The sequence below is a fragment of the Hermetia illucens genome, chromosome 1 (genome assembly GCF_905115235.1).
Source record: "Hermetia illucens chromosome 1, iHerIll2.2.curated.20191125, whole genome shotgun sequence".
Taxonomy (NCBI): Eukaryota; Metazoa; Arthropoda; class Insecta; order Diptera; family Stratiomyidae; genus Hermetia; species Hermetia illucens.
The window spans coordinates 62,212,560-62,232,862 of NC_051849.1; the positions used below are offsets into that span (position 1 = coordinate 62,212,560).

A 20,303-nucleotide genomic window follows, 5' to 3' on the forward strand; every position below is an offset into this window, starting at 1 on the left:
AAGCAGCGGTCGGAATTGTTTCAAATTCCAAACGTTAATGCTTCACCAGAATTGACGGCGGTCTGTGGCTGGTACTTGAGGAAGCTGGCACTAGAATTGTCTAGGAGGAATGGTTTCAATTTTCACATTAGATGCATTTGGGTGTATGCATTGTTCTGCGATATATTCGTGCATATACAATGCAACGGAAACAATTACATCCATTTTGGTAATTTACTTTTTGACACCCGTTACTAAGTCGGCAGCGTCTTTGTTTCGTTGGCAATTTGCACATGCACGACGAATGCACCTTCCCAGTGGACAGTGTATAGATTTGTTTACTAACGTCGGATATGCTCTAATAGTTGTGAAAGATCACATCTTCTTCTTTTTGAGGTTTTCTCGTTTGAGTTGCATCGTAAATGCAAACTGACCTTGCTTTCCCAGCAGCTATCCATTTCGGCCTTTCTCCCCATTGTATGCAATAATCGATGTTTTTTGCCGCTATTTGACGTGCTTAAATTTGGTGAAAATTTAACAAGTCGGGAAACCGGAGGCTGGGCGCTTCAGGTATGAAAGGTTTTGTTTGCTTCTTGTCTGAGTATATTTGAGTGTAGAACTATCCCATTTGTACGTAGCCCGTTAAGAATATGCATTTAGCATGTCAGATTTAGAACTTCGGGTTGTAAATTTACACGATAAAGACAAATTTGAGCTACTGTAACTTTGATACTAATAGTATGATTTTGGTCAAACTTAGAGATAATATGCTTCATATTATATTTTATACTACTACCAACTTTTATAACTCTGAGATAAACTTAAGGGGGGTTTTACCCAATTTTCGCAAAAATATGGTAATATACTATTATTAACTTAATTTGAACAGGTATCGATATGGAGAGTATTTTGAGGCCTGGGCACCATATAGAGGCAGCTTCATGATTTTTTCAGATTTTTCGGTTGAGTAGTTTCTGAGAATGGGTCCGTTAAAGAAATCGTCACTTTCCACCCCTTCCACTCCCCGCCTTTTTAACAAATCTTAAAACTAAGAGAGGCTTCGAAAAGTATTAACTAGGACCTTTCATTTGATACCTCACATGACTACATTTGGCGGAAAAATTTTTACACCCCCCTTTTACATGTATATGGACCCCCCCCCCTTCCCGCTCCTCCTAAGTTAAACTTAGAAGGATATCACTCACTGCATGTCTGGGGGTCCACAGGTCACCAATTCTCACCAAATTTCGTGTCAATGGGTATAACCGTTTCTGAGAAAAGTGCCTGTGACAGACAGACAGACCGACACTGAACCGATTTTAATAAGGTTTTGTTTTTGGTAGAGGAAGCACAGAATGTAAATTGGATCGCTGATTAGAATGGAAAAGTGAAATTATGCAAAATTCAGTAATTACTTGATAAAATGCACAAACGCTCGGAGATGACTGCCATTAATCATTCACATATACTAAATGCATTGAAAATGACACTGAATGAAAAATTGACTTCATTAAAATTTCCTGATGTTCTCTTATTGGCGGAACAGTTATTTTGCAAAATAGCTATGCAATTTTATTGCCTTTTCGCTCGTTAAAATCATTGCGGGTTTTGTTGCACTCTGTAACTTATATTTGGCGCAAAGAGAAAGTTAAAGTTAAAGTTGAAGTTAAAAACCTCAAGTTGGGCGTATCAGCTATGAATGAATTAGTGGTTTTCCTATGTAATAAAATTTAAGCAGATGGCGTTGTTGGGCGTGTCTCGAAATTCAATTGTGTAGATTTTTCGAGACCCATTTAGCTTAGTGGACATACGTTCACTGCATCAGGCTATTCACTTTAATGTGATAATGATATTGCATGATGTTTCAGGGTGCCGTATATTCACATGGAACCCACGATTTTTTAAAGATTTCCTCGCCTGCAAGGCTCCCATTTCGGGCCTCGGTTTTCGAGATATCCTTCCTCGATCTATCTCGATCCATCGACGTGTCCTCCAATTTCGAAATCAAAGTAGTGATACATTGTTTTTGTCTATAGGATTTGCCCATCGCTTTCGCAATTACTACCAGCCTTCGTCCTTCTGTTTCATTCGAGTACCCTTTTAGGTATACTACTGAGATTCCGAAGTTTGATTATTTTGTCGTCAAGTATTTTAAACAACTCATGTTGTATCTGATTCACCATTGGTCGAAATATTGCGCCATGATGTGATATAAACGCAAATACGATGATTTGGCAGAACTTACAGAGCGACGTGCTTTTTGTATCCATAGGCAATCTTCATATAAGCTACTCCAGTGCCAGATTAAACAGTCGAGATGCCGGCCCATCTCCTTGCTTGCCTCAAACGCATCTACCGAAGTCTATCATTGACTTTGACCTGTAATTCTGGTAAGGCTTACCAGTTTTGCTATTATTCCCAAATCAAGCATTACTTTGTACAGTACTAGAGTAGATTAATACTATCATATCCCTGTTTGAATTTAACGAATATTAAATGCACATCCATATTGAATTCCCAGCATCTGTTGGACCCTAAGTAGCTGGTGAACTGTAGATCTCCCAGTATGAAAAGACTTATTTTCAGCAGTACTTTTCGGGCATGTTATTTATATAGCATGGTGGTCCCACGTCAAGATAAAGAGGATTTGAAGCAACGTACCTTGACTATCCTATAATAGCTGAGATCAGTTAAGGTGGAAGGACGCGGCTGTCGAGAAATGGGAAAGAGCATGAACGGCGCGCGGTGAAAATGGCGGTATACTTTGTAATAAACTTAGAAAACGACCTAGTAGGAAGAGCTATCCCAGAAACCTAAAAAGTTGGCGAAATTGACCGTGAGGGTCCGCCGACAAGCTCCACTAAAGTGCTCGGTCGACACGTTCTTGCACACCTTTGCGCCAGCCAGGCTCAGGAATGGGGGGGGGGGGGGTATCCTTTGAGCGCTTTGATCCCTCACGTGTCATTAAAACAAAATTAACGTGTCTATACAGATGCGTGGGTCCGCACCGGATTTAAAAATAGAACACAAACAAAAAATCGCGACATCCAAACGATGAAGACCAGAACTAAAACTAAAACTAGAAATTATAAAAAAAAACAGCTCGACCGCGCGCATGGAGGCGTAAGTCTCCGGACCTGAGTGCCGTGATCGAGAGGGAAGATCCGCGACGGATCACAGTCCTGATCATTGTTTCTTCTGCCTCAGATATTTATTGAGCCGCGGTCTCTAAGGTTTTTTCCCATCCTTGACATCCTCAGGCCATTATTTAGAGGGTATCTCTAGTAAGGTTTTGCGGGGCCAAGGAGAAAGAGAGAGGGAGGAAGTTCTCAAATAAAAAAAAAAGAATTTATTCACATTTCATGTTATATACATCTACTCAAAAAATAAAAAAAATATATAAAAGTAAAATGAAAATGAATATTCATTCAAATCAAAGAAAAAAATATAAAAACAAGTCGGGAAAACGCAAGCTGGACACTTCAAGTACGAAAGGTTTTGTGTATTTCCTTTATAAAGACAATTGAGTCTGAATTTGTCCCATTAGTACGTAACACGTAATATAATGTTAAAAAGTAAGATCTGCTTTGGAAAGTACTAACCGTACTACTACTTTCATTTGATACCCCACATGACTATATTTGGTAAAAAAAATGTATACCCCTCTTTTGGGGACCTCCCCTTAAATTCGAGGTAGAAGGATGTAATTCAATGTATGCGTCAGCGTTCACAGTTCTCACCTTTCCGCCAAAAATGGTGTTAATCGCTGCTACAGTCTCGGAGAAAAATGCATGTGACGAACAGATAGACAGTAAACCGATTTTAATAGGGTTTTGTTTACACAAAAGCTTAAAAAAAGAAAAGAAATGAGATCAAAACAAAAAAAATAACGTTTACACGTTGATTCACTCCGAGCCCGGTGTGGCCTGTATTTATGGTTATGCTGTTTCTGTTTAGGGATAAAAATATTTAGACGTTTAAAGTACAAATTGCATAATTACATAATCTACTAATTCATTTTCTTCGAGATACCAAAACTCGACCGAATTTTCCCTTCAAAATCACTTTAAGAGTTCGTGGTTTCTTCTAAGGCTGGTTTTCGATGCGCCGCGTCGCGTACGGTTAGCAAAGAACCACGCCAACAGGATGCCACAAAAAAGGATGCTTTCCTTGAATCTACTCCGATAAATGGGCTGGTAGATGGGCCGGAATAGACTGAGTAAAGCGCCGTACGGCAGCACCTAGTCGAATAAAATATACTAAACTGAAGGATACTGCTTGCTGTCTGTCACCAAAATGAAAGTGGATTTCGACTGTCCAATATCCAACAAGAAGCAAAACGTTCGTCACACTCGATTGCCTCAATGGCAAGGGGATGATGATTAAGCACTTGCAACGCTAACGATCAGCTTAAACCCTTTCACATTGCAGTTAGACTCAGTATTGCGCTTTTATTTCCAACTTACATAACTCAGCTTTAATTAAAAACCTTCTCACGAGTCCTTTGACTGCACTTGTAAATCATACAGTGGTATTGTTAATTCGTTACAATCCTTTTTCTGAGAAATCTGTCGATCTGAAATTGTGTTCGCTTGCACTCCGAATCGCAAAAAACTCGCTCGCTAACGACAAACACAAATTCCATAACTTTATTTAGACTTTCAACCTCGCGTCCACGCTTCTTGGACCCCCAAACTCTAATGCCTTCAAAAAAAAAAAACAAACGAAAATCCACCGCCAAAATCAAAATCGCTGTTCCGCGGAACGGGCACAGATGAAACTTTTTCAGCACTTTTTCTCGGCTCCAGGGAAATTCGGAGATCGTTCCCCGCATTGTCGTCTTCACGGCTGTTTCAGGTGCCAATCCAAACTTTTCTCTAATCTCACCGGCCGTTGCACAGCTGTTCCTCCACGAGCCGGTCCCCATGCGGCTATACTGCCTTGAACTTTGTTGAACTCCGACAGTTCGTGTTCATGTTCAGCAATTTGCGCATGCGCCTACGGATGCGGCAAATAATTCCCCTCTGTCAAGATCAATTCGCCCGAATGCATTCAATAATGTGCAATCTGCGGCGGACATTAGGGAAAATGCCCATTATGAAATGCATTATTTGAGCATATTAATTTAGAAAGAGGCGAATAAGATTTCGCTCCCTTCGCGAAGCCGCGGTCACTATAACTTCTCTGTTTTGGTGGCCCACACACTCAATATGGTGTTTCCAATGTCACCTCTGTCCAGATAGCTCAGTCTTTAGAGCACTAGGATGTCGTACGGAAGGCCGTGGTTCAAATCCCACTGATAGCAGTAGAATTTATATCGTAACTAGAAGTGGGATGCCAGTCAACTCAGCTATAAATGAGTAAAGAGCCAATGCGAGCAGAGAAGTCAAGCACGGTTTGATACAAATCCTTATGGAAGTTTGTATTCAGGGGCGGGATCATGCGTTAGTTAGGAGGCTCAAGCTTTGTGTCATAGCTTTGAACATACTTGCAACCTTGCCAAGGTTATTATCGGGACGGAGGCAGCTGTAACCTTAACCTGAGAGCCGTTTCCAGGAGATGTCACTCTCATATACTAAGTTAACAGAATTCCACAGCTGTCAGGTCATCTACAACCTATTCGATTCGTTTGCCGAATCAAAAATCAATTACATGCAGGGTCACTATCGTTATCGCCACCCACGTTAGTTCACCACCATGTTAACTAGTGGTTATAGGGGGCAACCAGCTGGGAACTATGGTTCGGTAATAATCAGCATCGTTGTCATCCTGCAACATTGCCCTATCTCTGTCCGAGCCCGTTTAGACCCGATAAAAACTATATCGTCACAACTGGCGACCTTAACTTGCATATCGGTGAAAAGGAGACTCCAACAAAATGATTATATCTGCGATCGATATGTGGTTGCACCGATCGTGGAAAAACTGCGTAATTCGCGCTAACGAAACTTCACTTGCCAAGATTGGTCCGAACATCGGAGTCTGTGGTAAGCGACCAAAAGGGCGGCCGAAACAACGGTGGCTTGATACGCTGAATGGGTATTTAAAAGCCTTGCGATTTCATCCAGACCAGGCATTTGATAGAACCAAATGGCGAAACCGATCACGACGAGCCGACCTCGCTTGTGAACGCGACAAAGGCTGAAGAAAAAGAAGAAGAAAATAAAAAAAATTTACTGAGAGCCAAATCCGGTATATACTGTATCAATTCGGACTATAATTCCATGATTTTGGCCATTGAAACGGCAGAGGTGTGTATTCATGCCTTGTCTTGCCCTGTTTTTTTCAAAGGAGAATATTTATTCCTTCACTTCATCGTCTCAATAACGACGCATAATACTGTTCAGTTATTGTTTGTCCGTTCTGCAAGTAATCGACATGGCTGATTTCAAATGCATCCCATATACTTAGCGACTTTCTTCAGAGCCCATTCCTCTGTAAAAACCCACTGTTTTGAATATTCCTTTATCTCTGGGGTATAATAATGTATCCACATTTCGTCATTAATAATGGTATCGATGAAGAAACTCATCAGAGTTTCTACAAAAAGCATTAGAACAGCTTCAGAGTCGAAGTCACGATTGCGCTTATATGAATATCAATTCTCAGCGTTAAAGAAATCATCACTTCCGACCCCTTCCACTCCCTTTCTAATAAACTCAAAACTAAGACTGGCTTCGAAAAGTACTAAAGTAAGTATCTGGTACGTCCTAAGGAAAGTCACTAGTGGGATTGTTTTTCCCTGCTCATACAGTCTTATAATTTTTGGGTTTGGATGATTTTCGAGTTTATTGAAAAACCGGTACGTAATGTTGAGAATATATTCTCTAATGGGTTTTATCTTTGCTCACCGGTATACTCCGGCGTTTCTGTCACACTTCTTAGTCTTCCAATTGTAAGACAATCCAGTGCAGTCTCTCAATACACGGCGTTCGAAAGACATGCATTTATGCATGGCTTTCGCAAGTAATCCACGAAGGGGCTCCGTAGTTCTGATGAGAGTCTTGTATAGGATTAGTTTGGTTTTGGTATTTAGACCTACTTTCTTACGAAGAAGAATGTAGATCCTACCCAATGCACCATTTGCTTTGCCAATAGTGAGTTTAACATGATTATTAAATCCTAAGAACTCATTGAAATTGATTCCTAAATATTTGATCGATTTCGACCTTCTCACTGTAGCATTCCCGATTTCCTGTTTCAGGAAGGCTTCCTATGGATGAATCTAGATCCCAAGTATCTAGATTTCCCCCTGAAAATGCAGACTTGTGTCTTAGCTGAATCAATTTTAATATCCCAGCTATGGTAGTAGTAGCAGAGGTAAACCAAATAGTCTATTTCGCTAACTGCCTTGCCTGTCGAAAGTGAGAGGAGTAGTGTATCGTCGGCATATTGCATTAGTTCTGTGCCGACCTCAGAGGAGGGGACATCAGCAGTGAAAATGTTGTACAGAGTGGGACCAGAAGTGGATCCCTGCGACACTCCAGAAGTTACCGACAAAAGATCGGAAATCTCATTTCCAACACTGACGTAAAAATGTCTATCCTCGAAGAAACTGATAGCAAGTCTGATCGTCGGGATTGGGAATTTGTACTTAATTAGTTTATAGATTAGTCCGTTTACCCACATGGAATCAAAGGCCTTTTCTAAGTCCAGAGCGCATACTACCGGCTTGTTGGAAGGGTTCTTGGCTGAAAATGAGGTAATTCTGTGGCAGTTCCTGGAAGTCAATTCTCTGACTATTGAATCAACAGTCCAAGTGAGAGCCGTTCTGTTGCTAGGAGGTGTTGCATTAAGCTGTCGCTCAAAGAATTCCGGAAATACTTTTCCTTCTCAGCGTCACTACAGGCTCGTACCTTGTTTCGCGTTAAAAGAAAGTTTCCGGCTTTGTGTTTCCCCGTTAAACTGTTGACATTTTGGAACATATCAGCACCAGGCTTGATGTCTGCAAGTTTGTGGGTCAATTCCTTACTACAGAAAGTCTTCACCATACCACGGATTAGCGTACTGAGACATATTCTGCATTGATTTTATTCCCGTTTTCATTAAATTTGCGCTTGAGATTGCGCCTTTAAAACTACCTTACTTTCAAGTGGAGCGTTATCTCATGTAGAAGACAATTGAACTCAAACTCATCGACTTTTATCAGCTTAGAGTTCCTGCGTGTAGCAGTATCAATGGCATCAGATGCCAAGCAAATAGCCTTGTCGATTTCTTTGTCCAACAAATTACAATTATTTACGAGCTTTTTCCAGTTAAGTTTTGCTGCTAACACAGCCTTGAATTTATCCCAGTTAGTGTGGGCGAAAGACCTAATTGTGGTCATTACTCGCTTTTTCAGAGAAGAAGGTGAGGATTGTTTAAGATTGATCGCTAAGTGGTCAGACATGGCTGGTAAGGTATTACATGAGATTACTTGAAAGCTTTGTTTTATTTCCATAGACAGAAAGAAGTAGTCTAGACTACTGGGTCTTGACGGAGAATCCCACAAAACCATTTGCAGGTTGGTTGGTGAGAAAGGGTCGTGGATCCATTTGAGCAGAATTTTCCCATTATGGCCATATCGCCCCAGTGAGTGTGCCTGGAATTGCCTGGAAGTGCCTCCAAAGAGAAGGTATTATAATTAGATTTCAACTGGAGATCGCTCAAGACTTTGAAGTCGTGACCCAGTTCCTCATTTTTTGATTGGCATCTTATATAAACGGAGACTATGAGAATCCGCTTTACTTTCATTTGATACTCCACATGACTATATTCGGTGAAAAAAATTTTTACACCCCCCTGTTACATGTATGGGGACCCCCCCCCCCCTAAATCTCAACGTAGAAGGATATCACTCACTGCATGTCTGGGCGTCCACAGTTTCCACCTTCTCACCAAATTTCGTGCTAATCGGTATAGCGTTTCTGAGAAAAGTGCGTGTGACAAACAGACAGACGGACAGACTAACAGGCAGAGAGACAGACAGACATTGAACCGATTTTCATGAGGTTTTGTTTTGCAAACAAAATCTTAACAATGAGGACTTACTAACTCGGATGCCGTAATTGAAGGAGGAGAGATCTAAGACTACATGCATTCTCATTTGTTTCTGCCTTGGTTGCTATTGAATTGCGTACTCTGCGGTCTTCACTCTGCTTTCAAAGCTTCTGGCCTAGTCATATGGAGATATCACTTTTGATGGGTCAAAATATTAAGGCAAAGTTTCCAACGAAAGATATCTCCTCCTCAGGGCAAGTAGCATGGCATATGTACTAGGCGACCGGCCGCCGATCTCATACAAGTTTAGTTTTCCTTGCAGCCTAGGAATTCTGCTAACGATATTTCAAACTGCACATCCAGCTTTCCTGATGATATAAATAGCAAAACAGAAATGTGAATGTTATAAAAATATAATCGAAGTAAACAACTATAGCAATAATATGCGAGAGCAATTTAATAAAATATAAAATGCAAAGACTAAATATTTGAGCTATAGATATTTGGAAAAGTCGAGTTGTAGAAGGAGTAGAGCAAATACTATGAGCTGCACATGTTAGGCAGCACCCGAGCAGGTCGATGAAATGATGGACCAATTTGAAAGCCGCGGTCACTACTAACCACTGGCTGGTTTCAAAGTAACTTCCTCGGTCTTTTTGCAGCTCAAATATATCTATTCACAAGAAAAAGTAAGATGCAGCCAAGGAATCGCTAATGCTATACAAAAACAAACTGAAGCCAACCATGCATTCTGCCGTTCAAATTAACTATCATAAAAATTATAAAATTGCTTCACGGTCAAAGCTATCAGAAGAAATGTGTTGATGAGATGGAAAAAATGAGATGCAATACCGGTCCTAGAACCAGTGGGAGCATATGAATCTTGAAGTTTCCAAGATGAGCGGACACTTTGTATAGCGGCCGGCCGGCGGTTCGAACGAAGATCGATCACCTAAGCGTTACCGAGCTATCATAACTTCTGATCATGATAGCTTAAGTGTTTGCTATCTGCTATGCTATCGGATTCCTCTTCGCTATTATCATATAACCAAAGTGGACAGTTATATTTGATGGAAGTTATTCGAATTTGCAAAATCACGATCGCTTGATGGTTTAAACAACAGATTGGTGTTCTCGGAAGGCACCTTTGACTGTGTATTTGAAAAATCTTTCTGTTGATCGTGGACGAAGAAGTAATTGTTTCATGTTTACGTTAGAAGATAAATTAGTTACTAACTAAGAGAGGGTAGGAAAAAAGACGCTCCAACGTTGTGCATCGAAATAGTTGTTCGTTGGTGGCATTGCATGCTGGTTATTTGTAGTTTGCTAGTTGAATTGTTTTGATGACCGTTGTTATTATACTATGTACCACCCGCAAGAGTTCTTCTTAACAACTCTTCTTTCTGTAAAGTTCATGAACCCTGCCTACGGTCGATCTATGCAAGTTCATCAGAGCTACTACATCCGATGAGATGGCATATTGTGTGCTCCACGGAGCACAACGAAATCGATCATTCCACCTTTGGTTACGAGCATGAAAAACTGGTTAACCTCGAAGTCGGCTTCGTCAAGATCATGGACACTTAAAACATAGCGAAATTTTCTTGTCGTTCGTCACTGACACTTCACAAAGTCAAGGAAAGACCTACTTACATTGGATTTTGTGATCACGATCGTGCCGCAACCGGTGCAAAGATATGTAAACGTTGTGTTTTTGATGTGAAAAAAGTGTTTGCAAGCGGTTGCGAATTGCAGCGCAGAAGACTTAACATGATGGAAATACGAGCAAATGGACGCAGACACAATATAAACTCTTAGTTATTTATGGCTTAAGAAAAGATCAGGCTCCTTTTCAGGCCTCTACGTTGGGCGGTAATTATAGATCTTCTTGCCTCCAGTTTTTTTCAACGTTGAGCCTTGAACTGCTGTTTGCTCCCCAATTAATGGGTTATATATTGCACGCTCTGCCATGATATATTTTAATAAGAGAACAGCAATTATTTTGAGACCCCAGGGAACCAATTTACTCCCCAAAGTGATCAGCTTGGTTACCATTGACTGAAAAAACACAACTAACAAGAGGCCGGCAACACCTAATGGAAGTTGATGCTGCTTGTCCGGTCTTCACTGGTGTGAAACAATACCACTCCGGAGCAACGAAAGCCGATTGCCTCAATAATGGGCTGGTTTGGTACAACAAACGACATATCGCTACTTGGGCTGCCTCATGCTTGCTGCCGCCGCTGTTACATGGTGGCTTTCGCAAAAAACGTTTCGAGGTTTGCGCAGTTCAAACCTGATGTTAGTGACCTAATGGGACAATTTCTTCGTTTCTCCTTTGCGGCGGATTAGGTCATGTAAGAAGAAATTCACTTGAAAGGAGGTTGTGGGTGAAGTGGTTTAGGTGATTATTCGATGATTTGCAGGCATGATTGAAAACGACTAGTCTAAGCCAAGTGGAAAATGGGACAAAAGAATTGAACATTGAAGCACTTTCTTGGGTTTTTGTAGCTCTTCCGCACTCGCAGTATACGTAAGAGATATAATCACGAATAGTGTTAACCTCATTCGTCTTAGCAGCAATCAGGAAATAATTATACGGCAATTGTTGATTTCGTTATGATATAAATGAGCTCAGTGTATCTATGATGCTTATGCCCGACAAAAGGCTGTAATAAAATAAGATATTATCTATGAGATTTAACCACAAAACAAACGAGAAGTGCATACATTAGCAGCAATTGTTCTGAAATTAAGGTCAGGCTAGATGCTGGGGTTTTTATTTTCGTTGCTGAGAAGAAAGTTGTAATTAGCCTGAATATTTTGTCCATAAGTATCTCATCTAATTTGGCGGCATACTGGGTAATAGACTAATTTCGTTTCCCAGTCAAAACAATTTAATAACGAGATCTTTTGATTGTACAAAGAGGGAAATGGAAACTTTAGAGAAAATAGCCTTGCACCAAGGCACAAAATAGCCCATTCAAACTTTTGAAGCTTCTTATTATTTCCGGTTATAGAATTTACTTTGGTTTGAAAAAGCGTTCGCATATTCACAAGTGTGAAAATAGGACTTTAATTATGGTGTTAATAAAGCCGTATTGCTTTGTTTAACTCCAGTAAACGAAGTGCTCTATTATTACTTTAGTTAAAGTTAAACTTTCTCTTCTTGCTTTGGCCCTTGGCTTCCTCCAATTCTTCCAGCCCAGTTACCGCACCCTGCACCCCGCACCCTAATCACATTTCACAGTCGGCGTCTACTGCATCTTTTTATCTTCTCTTGGGTTTACAATTCGCCTCCTTCTATCAATTTTTCCTTTGAACATCCTTTTGGGTATTCTCGCGCTGCCGATATACTGCAGGTGACCACCCAAATGGAACGGACTTCTGGCTCACCATGGATTCCATACAACTCGTTACTGTACCTGATATACCACTTATCCCCCACCCTAACTGATCCAACTATTCTGCGTGAGATCTTTCTTTTCAAAGAAATTCCGATGTCCGATGGTTGTTTTATAGATGCTCTGCTTCGTCTTCCTATATATGCTTTTCGATTTTACGTCAAGGGGACAACCGAGTGGTGAATTTTATTCGCCAACTGGATTTTTGTCTTTATTTCGTAAATCTCATTTGCATTCTTTGATAGCTTACTCCTTGGTTTGTTTGTTCTTTGTCGTATTTTCATTTATTCTAAATCTGATTTCCTTCGCGCCATATCAAGGACCACCAGTGTCTATCTGATTTCGAAAAAATCATCATCATTAACATCACGTCTAGGCCTGCCTTAATAAGGAACTCCAGACATCCCGGTTTTGCGCCGACTTCCACCAATTCGATATCCCTAAAAGCTGTCTGGCGTCCTGACCTACGCCATCGCTCCATCTCAGGTAGGGTATTCCTCATCTTCTTTTTCTAGAAGAGATTTTTCCCTTATAGACTTTCCGGGTTGGATCATCCTCATCCATACGGATTAAATGACCCGCCCATCGTAACCTACTGAGCCAGATTTTATCCACAGCCTGATGGTCATGGTATCGCTCATAGATTTCATTGTTATGTAGGCTACGGAATCGTCCATCCTCATGTTGGTGGCCAAAAATTCTTCGGAGGATTCTTCTCTCGAACGCGACGAAGAATCCGCAATTCTTCTTGCTAAGAACCCAAGTCTCCGAGGAATACATGAGGACTGGCAAGATCATTGTTTTGTACAGTAAGAGCTTTGACCCTATGGTGAGACGTTTCGAGCGGAACAGTTTTTGTAAGCTGAAATAGGCTCTGTTGGCTGCCAACAACCGTGCGCGGATTTCACCATCGTAGCTGTTATCGGCTGTGATTTTTGACCTAGAAATTATCAACGGTCTCAAAGTTGTATTCTCCTGTCTTTATTCTTCCCGAGAAAGATCAAAAGACAAATATCGTCAGCGTATGGCATTTGGTCGGAAGTAAGTAGATGTGCCTGTCTGGTATCGATGGGGAGCTTTCCGACGATATGCTTGTAAGACACAGGGGTCAACTTTTTTTAAGGTTTTGTTGAAAATAAAACGAAGATTTGACTTTCTGTTACCACTGTTCCTCTCAACGACCCCGCGGAATCCCTCCTCTCCTCCGTAAATTTCGAACAATCGAAGAAGACACGTTCCGAGTGAGAGCTGCTGGTTTTGTAAAGATATGCTTTCCCATTCTGACATAAGCAGTGGTGTCCTTATTCCGCTTTGCGATAAACGCCACCTATGTTTTGTCCCCCGCGAGTAAAAGACTTGCATATTTCAGCCACTTCGTTACAGGAATGGATGCTCCGGATGAATAAATGCTCTTCAATAATAATCGCTGCTATGTTATCGGTGTAACGTACTATTGTGGGTTCGCTAGCAACTAGGATGTGAAGAACATCATTATTTATGGTATTCTACAATAGCGGTCCCAGAACAGAACCCTGCGGAATATTTGTGGAGCCAATGTATTCCCTGGGTCCATTATCGGTATACTAGAGCCTGGCAAATAGCTGTCAATATGCGTTGGTCGAGTTGAACGAATTCTGTATGTCAAGGGTAATCACTGCACAATACTTGCTAGTGCTGCTTTCCGCAAATCGCATTGTTGGGAAAGTCAGTGACTAGTTTGATGGCATCGACGTTTGATCTGACTGCACGGAAGCTGAATTGTCGGCCTGATAAGCTTCCCAGACTTCTTATAGCCGGGACCAATCTGTTATAGATTTTTCGCTCCAGCATTTTCCCCAAAGTGTCCAATAGGCATATAGGCAAATTAAAAGATGGTTCACCGATAGGCTTACCAGGTTTAGGCGACAATACTAGCCTTTGACTTTTCCATGTTTCATATTTTCCCCGTTCACCAAGCATACATCAAACGACATCTAAAGCCACATCTAAAGGTATCCGGAGACTATAACTGATGAGAATTCCAACCCTGCGCAGCTGCCTGGCCTTGGGCCTTGCTATTACAACCCTGTAGGTGCTACACTATGGTGCCTCTGCGAAGAGTTGTCCAAAGCAGTCCCTTTTGCTTCGCTGTATATCTAGCTTCAGCTTTCTTCTTGCTTCTTTTTCGACATGCTGCTCTACCTCCTGTTCAATCCAGCCCATTACTCTTTGGGCCGCTGGTCTGTTCCGAACATACGCAGATCGAAGATCAGACAGTTCACTATTCGATCAACTGTTAAACCTCCTGTAGGGTAAAGTAGACCATCTCGTCATGAGTCGTCTGTCGCTACGATGCACTCGTTGATATGGAGGGTTTCCTCCGAGGATGCACTTGGTATAGTGTCCTGCCTGGTTATCATTGTGGGTATACTGTTCACTGACGTTCCAGGATATATCGCGAGCTAGTGAAACACTAACAAAAGTCACAAAACAGTTGAACCGGATCCCCCTTTCCGGTAAATATTAACCTGACTATCCTTAGCCAATGTGATGCCTAACTACAGGAAAGCCTCCAAGAGGTAACGCCCTCTTACATTCGCCAGTGAACTTCCCTATCTGTGGCTCATGCATTGAAGTCTCCGGTGATGACTTTTTGCCTACAGCACCAATCTATCCAAAATGTCCTCGAATTCAGCTAACGGCAGGTTTGGAGGAGCATAGCAACTATAGACCGTATATTTCGTATATTTTTGCCCATACGGATCCACTTGTAGCGCGTGCCCCCAAAAGGGCGGTTACTCATACCTGCGGCCTATAGGACCGGCTACTCAAATATTATTATTAGTGTCTCTATGGGATTCGATCATTATAGCAGCTTGCACCTCTGACCAGTGGTGGCCTGCGAGAGTAAGCCTTGAGCGACGCTACAGTGATTAAGGTTGTTTGCACCAACCTTCTTTTCCCACTACATTTAGCGCCTTTTAGAACTCAGGACTTTTGCAGCTTTCGGCGACATGTTCACTCTTCATGCCCTCCTTTTCTTCGTGTCTGCTGCAAGTCGCGTAGCTTGAAGTCGTGCGAAGGCAACGTAGATTTCTGTCTTAGAGGTGACATCGTCTAAGTCCTTGCACTGTATAGGGATCTCATGCTTTTGAGCTACGAAATTCTTCGGTTTAGCTCTTTTCGACCCTTTTCAACTCCAGCATGAGTCCTTTAATAGCTTATTTCTTGGTTTATTTGTTCTTTGTTGTATTTTCATTTATCCTAAGTCTGCTTTCCTATACGCCATATCAAGGCCTATCGGTGTCTCTTTCGTTCGGAAAAAAGATCAAAAGACTGCTATCGTCTATTTGGTATTTGGTCGCGCGTAAGGAGAAGCATCTCCCTGGTATTTATGGGGAGCACTCAGACTATACGCTTTGTTTTCTTCGGACCTTTCCACCTCTAGCATGAGATCCTCCTTCTGATTGTTAAGGATCCTGCTTACATTTCCCCCAAGTTTTGAGGACATCGTCAGCTTTTACCCTTCTTGGTGTGTCTGTGAAGGACCTACCACCCGTGTTAAAAATGATGATCGCCTCGGGATGGATACTCATTCTCACCCATTTTCCTCCCCATGCAAGTTTCAGCCTCCTTCCTCAATATGGACAATACATCTTTTTATTTTTTTGGCGCTGGTTTGCTGATTTTCAGGATGGACCTACGCAGCTTGCGCTTGAAGATGGCTCACATGCATCCCTCCGTATGCGCGCACGTGCATATTAATACGAATCAGTGAGCATTCCCTTATCCGTATGAAAGAACGCGCCTGATGAGAGATCTGGCAATTCCGCACGGGAAGCTGTCTACCTGTCCATATATCTGTCTGTCTGTCCATATGTCTATCTACACCTATTGATACAAGGGAACTATAAACCCCTACGCGTATGAGGAACTGCGTTGCTGAAAGTTGGATTTAAAGAGGGTTGCATCGGATATAACTATGTAGGGTATCAAACGAAAGGTCTCGACTAGTAATTTACAATGTAAACGTTAATTTTGGCATTGATTACAAAAGGGGGGAGTGCGAGAATCCGAAAAGGGTCGCTAACTTTGAGGACCCATTCTCACAAACTACTCAACCGATAATCTGAAAAAAATCGTGGCGGTCCATGCACATGGTATCTATGCCTCCAAATGTTCACCGTCACAATATCTGTTCAAATGTTAATAATGGTATACCGTATTGTCATATTTTGAAAATTTACCGCGGACCCGCTTAAATAATGAACTCAAGCGAGAATGCTGAATCCGTAAAATTTCCCACGATCGACAGACTGGCTCTGGCCCGGGTAGCTGTATCCCTGATCCTCTACTAGTCAGCTCGCCTGCTGCTTCATTGCCTTCTAACCTAGTGTGCCTGGAACCCGGAGTATCCAGACTTTATTGAGCGAGCCGAGCGTGTTCAGTCTTTTAAAACATTCTCGTACCAGTTTGAAATTCACTCTGTTGGACCTAAATGCCTTAATAGCCACTTGGCTGTGAAACAGGTCTTATCCCACCCTTTGTATTTACTGACATAGCACTTTCTGAGAAAAAGTAAAAAATTTAGATCAATTAGTGCATTACCCGAAAATATGATAACTTCCTTTCATAAACTCTTCTCTAGAGCGCAAAATATAGGACAACAATATTCTACAATAAACGATACTGAAAATTTTAATTGAAACCTGCTATTTTTAGCAGAGTTAAAGTGGGTCATAATTTCACTTCCACAATAAATCTACTCACTCTAGAAAACATGTAATGATAAAATGAACGGTATCATTTCATGTGAATGATCTAACTCACAGTCTTCAAGATATTGAGTAATTCTGTTTCTGATTGAGTGACCATGAACATCATGTGCACCATAAATGTATACACACAAAAACCACAAAATTTTTCACATTTGAAGCTTCAATGATTATTAAAAAAGTTTGGTAAAGTTCGTGCGTACTTATTGCGGTTGAAGTAATCTTCTCTCCTAGAACCAATTTTCCACTGTCAGAAAAGTATCAACTAAATCACTTAGAAAAACATGGACTAGACTCTTCCCTACTTCCTTAGTTCAGAAGCGGGGCGTAGGAAGCATACATAATATACTAGATGGTCACAGCTATTTGAGATGATTATGAGAATAGACACGCGCAACCACAAGATAACTTTGTAAATTTGGAAATCTAACTCCTGGATTTTCAATGGTTGTAATAAGTGGCTTCTCAATGTAATTGTCAAATGCAATGATTTTTCTTCACTAGAGAACCCTAGCCTACCCGATACTGTACAACCTGAGGTAAAGAAGTTGTAGTTCATCACATCCTTCCCCCACATTGGAAGTTATTTGGTCCTACAGCAACTTATGTTCGATGAACAACTTCTGTGTCTTCTAACTCTGCCAGGCGCTTTCATAATTTTGTTTATAATGAAAGTTATTCTACCTTTAAGTAATGTTTTAGCCCTAGAAATAGAATAACTTTTATTACAAACAAAATAAGAAAAGTCTCCATTGTGTGGTCCTGTAATACTGGGTTTTTGTTTGGTCGGCATCTGATGGTCGTATGCAGAATTTCATGCCCAGCGTGAAGTCAAACAACTTTCTATCCCTGCTTGCATTTCGTCTGATACTTCTCTACCTGAACTGGACAAGGAATCTCGACCCTCTCTCGATATCTCCTGGCCTAATTATATGTAAATATTCTTCTTTCAATGCAATACTATTACAAGTTACAAGGAAAAAGACCTCAAATTAAATAGACATTATTGCATCACGTAATAATTTGATAGAAACTAAAAGGAAATTCGACGTCTCAGATATGATTTTGTAAACCAAAGCAATAACGTGATAGGCTATTTCTCTGAAACTTGGATGTATAGGAAATCGTGCACTTTATTTCGTAATCAAAAATTCAACCTATTGACCAATAAACAATGACCACTGTGTGAATTCATCTTAACTTCGAAAAAATTAATAAGCTTCCTTGTTGAAGTTGATCCGATAGAAATTGAGTCTAGATCTCCACAGATTGGAGCACCATCGGCACATATTTAGCTGATATTATATGTATAATATTTAGTCGGGAGCACCACACCAATTTTCGCCAGGTGATAGTTTGAGGAAAATTGTCACGTTAAAGCCGCTACTTGCGTCTCTATATCTTCTTGTTAAAGAATAACAAAAGTGCCAGCAGGAATCGCAATTTCTCCTTCCGACTTTATGACCCTTACGACTTCACCCTTCAGAGTAGACTTTACAATAGATGTTTTAAGGCCAAGCGCCAACTCTGCTCCCACAATTGGTAGAGCCACAACATTGGCGTGATAATCTGTCATTCCTCTTAATACCAGTGATGTATTAATGCTTCGGCACCTGTGTTTAAGATGGTGCAACCAAAAAATTTCAAAGGCATGACCCCCTACTTTTCTTAGAAATATTCTCCTGCGGCCCACAAAGTGACATATGTTCTATAGTATCCGGTTGATATGGGTTCGAAGGTATTAATTACAATGTGCATTTTACTCCACTCTAGCGATAAAGGAAATAAACTGATTAATATTAGATTTCGGAATTCACTCGGCAAGATTGGCTTGAACATCGAATTGGATGGTAAGCGCCCAAAGGCCGGTCGAGACAGTAGTGGTTTGATACATTGGATGGGCATTTGAAAGCCTCGCGATTACATCCAGAGTAAGCTTTCGATAGAACAAGATGGCTTAACCGATCACGGCGAGCCGACCCCACTTGTGAACATGACAAAGGCTAAAGGAAAAGAAGGCTATCTTGCCGCGTTACAAGTCACTGCAAACAAAGCATTGTTGAAGTCAGATTCGATGTCTATAAATGCGCCGAAGACATATACCTTTTCGGATACTGCCTTCTTAATTTCTACGTAGGCTCGTACAGTGCGATCTCCGTGGATTTGCTTTTCAGATAGGACTGTTTCCTGCATCAAACCTTGGCTATCAGGGAATGCATACATTTTTACGAGCCGACCTATTAAGTTTTTCTAGGACTTTCAGTAGAAAGAAAGTTCTACTAATCCTTCGAAACCTTTTGAAATTGTCGCCTTCATCAACGTCAAATAATTGTAATAAAATTGTGCAACAAACATCCCGGGTACGCATTCTTTTCTCTCTATTACTAGGGCGGGAATGATGTAACCTGGGCCATGATTTCGAATGATGACTGAGCAGTGCATATCAAGTAGACGATTTTCCGTTTTCTCATTCCTTTTTGTGTACTTTTCGATTAGGTAGTAGCTACGGCCTTTGATAAGGATACTATTCAGCTTCATGGCTGCATCTAGCAAGTTTGAATTCTCGCAGAAGCTATTCTTTGACTTTATGTTCTTCTTCAAAACTCATTGAGTCTCTCTGACCTGATCTCAGGATTTTTTGGTTTTGTTCTGGGATTGTAAGGATTGTACTTTCTGCTTTCCTCCGTTTTACTTCGTACTTCGACTGTTGTAAACATTCAGAGATATCAGCCGCTAAACTGAATTCACTTGTTTCCTTCTCTGAGGGTTTGCAGGCGCCTCCATTTCACCAATATTCGGCAATATTTTGGCAAATGCATATTCCAGGTGTTCTCTAAGACTCAGTTTGGTATCAATCATCACCCCTAGGAACTATTTCCAACGGCTACCACTTTCGCGGTGTTCTTTGTTGCTACAGTTCGTTATTCAGACCATTTTCTTGTCCGCTAAGGTCAGTACAGTGTCTCCAGTTAGGAAATTACCGATTTCATTGCCTCCATCGCGAAGACCTCCGTGTCCTTTGGGGGCGTTGTTACAACCACCACAACTGGGTTATCCGCAAAGCCGGTAATCAAAGCTTTTTCTGGGACGGGAAGAGCACCCCATTTTATATAGCACTTCACAGCAGGGAACCCACCTTCGCTGCCATGATGTACTTTTTGTGAACCTCATACGTACCGTACCAGAG

At 41.2% G+C, this 20,303-nt stretch overlaps 1 protein-coding gene across 1 annotated transcript in view; it reads left to right on the top strand.

The window, feature by feature from the left end:
* Nucleotides 1–20,303, top strand: part of LOC119646811 (serine proteinase stubble) — an 83,214-nt gene that overhangs the window by 30,705 nt on the left and 32,206 nt on the right. The window lies entirely within an intron of this gene.